Below are 5,211 nucleotides of genomic sequence, written 5' to 3'. Positions count from 1 at the left end.
GGCCAATCAGAATGCTTCCCTGGGCATTTCATGCCTAATTCTGAAATAAGAGGGCTTTTCCCATCTGGAAAGACATGCACCTATAGCTATTCGAGACCATGGTTCCATTCTGATGGATAAAGCAGAGCTGAGAGGGTGAGACAGTAATGATAGCTCCTGTTAATTGAGCACTCACTATGTGCCTGACACTGTCCTTAGTGCCTTGCATGTATTAACCATTTAAATCCTTACAACGACCCTATGAGGTAGGTACTATTATTCTCCCCATTATACAGATGAGAAACTGAGGCACAGAGGAATTAATTATTGGCCAAGATGGCCCAGTGCCAAGGCATGAGTACAACAGGCAGTCTGGCTCTCCTCTTAGCCACTATGCTATACTGCCCTCTGATGGTCAATCAGGCATTGCAGCTGCAGCACATCACAGGCAAAAGCATGATCATGTGCAAGTTCGTGGTAACAAGAATTCCCATTTGTATGGAGTAAATATCTCTATGGAAAAGAAGCAGGGGATAAAACTGAAAACTAGTTTGTAGGTCACATCCTGAAAACTCTTCATTGCTGTGTGAGCCTGGACTCCATTCTGTTTTCCTGAGAGCAATGCAGCTAAATACACGATCAGGCCACAGTGCAGATGCCAGTGTTCAGAGTCGCCAGGCACAACTGTTGAAGTTGTGCACTGCACAAAGGCACCTAGCCGCAGGGACCCGTGGGGGCTGAAGTCCAGCTTGTGCATCTCTCCAGACCAGAGGCCTTGCGCAAGGAGTAGCCACCTGGAGATTGCACCTGTTTATAATTTGCACAAAGTACTATATTAACTAGCAGACACCCGTCATCTTCTCTGCCGTGTTTTCTTGCTCTTAAGAAACTGGGAAACCTTTCACAGAAGCCACTACTGAGGGCATCTCCAGTGCCAGGCAATGAACTAGATGTTTAAATGCTCTGACTTCTGATCGTTACACAATGCAGTGTGGTAAGTTATAATGTCCCACTACAGAAAAGAACTAAGGTCAAGAGAGGCTATGTCACTTGCTCGAGGCAGTGGGACCGACACTCAAATCCAGGTCTCACTCCAAGCAGCAGTGAGATTTTTAGCCCCCTCCCCCTACCTCTTCAACATCAATGTTACACAAAATTTTCACCCACGGACACCATGCTATTAATGTGCCAGTGCCAGGGCAAAGCTGGCCCGCTGGTTCCTGATCAACCACATCTAGGACCAATGACCCTGCTGAAGTCTCCCAGCAGCCCAAGAGGGATTAAGAAAATCAGCTTCTGGGCTGGAAAAGCGGATGGAGTGGACTGCAGTTTGCTTTGAATCCCATCAGGAAATAAAGCACGGAAGGCAGGTGAGCAGTGTTCCTGGCAGCAGACGAGAGTGAAAATGAAATCCAAGCTGCCAACTCGCACCTCTCCTTCAGTTTAACAAGTATATTATTGTCGAATTTGTATCTACGGACATGCCAGTTACGGTTCAAAGCCCTTTCTGTTTTAGCCACAATTCAGTCAGTCAGAATTGGCAGGGAAGGATTTTTAAAAAGAATACTTTTCAGTCATTGTTCTCCAAAGTGAATCTTAAGTTACTGTGACTGCGTGTGAGGACCAGTGGGGGGAGTCCCCAGAGGTTTTTCTCGGGTCAGTGAAGAGGGCATTTTGCCCCACTTTCATTCTCTGGTCTTTAACTGGTACCATCTTCAAACAGAATTTTTTCCCCTGGAATTGTTTAAAATTTCAAACATCAAACACAGCCTCCGGGGAATCCTGGTTGAGGGCATAGAATCCTTGCTGAGCCAAAGGAAAAAAAGAAATGATTCTGAATGAAGGAACTTACTTCCTTGGAGAGATGCTACTGTTAGACCTGCAGATGGATGAGGGGTCAAAGAAACAAGAGATTTATTGTAAGAAATAAGAAAAGGAAGGGAACCCTGTCATTCTTGTATATGCTCAGTGTTGGGCGCTATTCTAAAAATTTATACTTATTAATTCATTTAAACATCGCAACAACCTGAGTGGTCAAATACCATGATTATCATCCCCTTTTACAGATGAGGAAACTGAGTCACTAAGTTAAATAAGTCACTCAAAATCAAAAACATTGGTAGAGCTCTGGTTGAATGCAAGCAGTTTGGACCAAGAGGCTGTGTTGTTGACCACCATGCCACATGGCCTCTTCGTGCTTGCTTTGCTTCAAGGGACATTTATGAAGACAATTCTCACACACCTGAACAGAGGAAGAGCTTAATGAAGGTACAAGCAATGTGTTATGGGTGCATACAAGAAGAAGCTGGAGAGGGTGGAAAATTAGAGACCACTTCACAGAGTGGGTAGATTTAGACCGGATCTTGGGAAGTAGGTAGGATTTAGAAGGGTTACAAACAAGAGGAGAGGCTTTTAGATAGTTCCCTCTCTTGAGCTCAGTTATGCAACTTCTTTTTGGACATTCCAAATTTGGCCATTCACCGTGATTTCAACTCAGCATATCTGAAACTGAACTCAATAGTTTTCCTCTCCCTCCAAACCTGTTTCTCTTGTACTCTGCTTTAAATGGTGGTCTCTCCATTCCCTCAACCACCCAACTTAGGAATCCACCTGGATTCACCTCCTCAATATCTCTTCAACAATTTTCCTGTGTCTCACAATCGTAATTTGACAAGAAACCCAATTTATCAGGAGGGTTTGGCCTAAGGGACACACAGGAGAGTCTTTGGGAAATTCTTCACAGGAAATACCCTAAAGTTAGTCCATGGAGAGCACATGTAGGAACAATTCAAGAAGCTTGGTTTGTTAGACTTGCACTAACTTGTTTGTTAACTTGGTTTGTTAACTTGCACTGACTGCTGCAAAATGAACCTTTCTCCATGGGTCTCAAACTCCTCCTCTGCAAAATGGCAGGAGAAACAATAAAGAGTACAAGTTGGTGGACTAAATTATTTACAAATTCCCTTTTAGTTTAAGCATTCTCTTATTCTTTGCTTTCTGACCAGTCGCTTGCAGACTTAAGAATTTACAATAGATCCCATTTTGTCTTCATCAGGTTTTTTAAAATTAATTTTTATTGGAGTATAGTTGCTTTACAATGTTGTGTTATTTTCTGCTGTACAGCAAAGTGAATCAGTTATACATATACATATATCCCCTCTTTTTTAGATTTCCTTCCCATTTAGGTCACCACAGAGCACTGAGTAGAGTTCCCTGTGCTATACAGTAGGTTCTCATTAGTTATCTATTTTATACATAGTAGCGTATATATGTCAATCCGAATCTCCCAATTCATCCCACCCCCTCTTCCCCACTTGGTATCCATAAGTTTGTTCTCTACAACTGTGTCTCTATTTCTGCTTTGCAAATAAATTCATCTGTACCATTTTTCTAGATTCCACATATAAGCGATATTATATGATATTTGTTTTCTTCATCAAGTTTTAATTAATCCTCTTCCCATCCTTCATAAATTCTGAAGCAAGAAAAAGCTTGATGTACCTATGAATTCTGTTTCCTACAAGGTCAGAAGGCCCAGTGAATCACCTCACTTAGGTCTTCCTGTTCCCATCCTAGCTATGAAGGTTAGTCCATTGGTTCCTCTATCCTAGATCAGAGGGCAGATCTAAACAGCCTGAACAACACTTCCTTTTCTATAAACCACACTCTGATTCCTGCCTGGGTCTCTCAGGATGAAGATTTCTCCCAAGAAGGGGCACCCCTTGACCTGTCTTATCAAGCCAGTCATATGCCAAAGAAAAAAAGAGAAAAATTCGGGCTTCCCTGGTGGCGCAGTGGTTGAGAATCTGCCTGCCAATGCAGCGAACACGGGTTCGAGCCCTGGTCTGGGAGGATCCCACATGCCACGGAGCAACTAGGCCCATGAGCCACAACTACTGAGCCTGAGCGTCTGGAGCCTGTGACCCCAACAAGAGAGGCCGCGATAGTGAGAGGCCCGCGCACCGCGATGAAGAGTGGCCCCTGCTTGCCGCAACTAGAGAAAGCCCTCGCACAGAAACGAAGACCCAGCACAGCCATAAATAAATAAATAAATAAATAAATAAATAAATAAATGAGAAAAATTCGTATGAGAAAGAGAGAGAAAAGTCTAAGACAGAACAAGAAAACGAGCATCATAAATTCCTCAATTCTGAAACAAATCACAAAATAAAAATGTACCCAAATGCAATAAGAAGTTGATTTTTCCATCCCCAAATTCCACTCCTTCCCCCTCCCCCAAGATCACAGCTCAAGACTGTGTCTTTGACAAACAAAGAAACTCTCCTTTGGAGTAAAATGAGGCAGAAGAAACCTTGAGCTCTTCTTAGAAGTCAAATCGTGTCACAACTGCACAGTCTGTCAAATAAAATGTAGGTGTTCAATCGATATCTGTCAGGTGAAGAATGAATACATTAACATTGTAATGTTCTTCTCAACACTATAGTTAATAACAAAATCCAGTTCAAGCTGTCATAAATATTTGACCAAATAAAGCAAAGTTTCTTTCTTTCTTTTTTTTTTTCAACCACGTGGCTTTTGGTTCTCTGCTAATTCTGTTTTTATTTTTGTTTTAGAAATTTGTCAATTGAAAACATACTGTTATCATTCCATTCATTTCATGGCAGAGGAAACTGAAGTTCAGAGACTCTAGGCACTGATGACAAGTAATAAGCTGTGAGGGGAGTCAGGATTCAATTCTGTTTCTATCTGACTTCCAACCTGGTACCTTTTCCATCTCACTGTGTGTTGATAGGGAGAGATGTGAGCAAAATTGAAGACAAATAGGTTCAAGTTTTATCATCCTCCTACCCTCTAGCTTGCTGAGAAAGTAGAACTTTACTTTCCTCTTTGCCTGTTCAAATATGCCTCTTAGAAGCTGCATCAAGAGGGAGATAGTGTTTCTTGAAGGAGTATCCTTGTCCCATGTCTAGAAATGATGACATTACTGCAAGGCTAATATTGCTTTACTATGGATTTTTTTTTTTTTTTTTTTACTTAAATGAAACTAAGGAGTGTTTCAGCTGGGACTCCTTCCTCCTAAGAATCCATCTTAAGATGCTGAACTTGCTAGCATGTATATCTTGTTCTTCTCTTCCATTCCAAAAAAGAGTAGGGACAAAACAGCCTTCTTTCCAGGGCTGCAGGATGATGGGGAGAGGCTGATAGTTTTTTCCTTTTGCTCTTTTCTATCACTGTCAGTGTAATCCAATCTATTCCACTTGTGGTTTAACG

Source organism: Eschrichtius robustus, chromosome 13 (genome assembly GCF_028021215.1).
Source record: "Eschrichtius robustus isolate mEscRob2 chromosome 13, mEscRob2.pri, whole genome shotgun sequence".
Classification (NCBI taxonomy): domain Eukaryota; kingdom Metazoa; phylum Chordata; class Mammalia; order Artiodactyla; family Eschrichtiidae; genus Eschrichtius; species Eschrichtius robustus.
The sequence above is the reverse complement of the archived record's forward strand: the minus strand, read 5'-3'. Positions refer to the sequence as shown.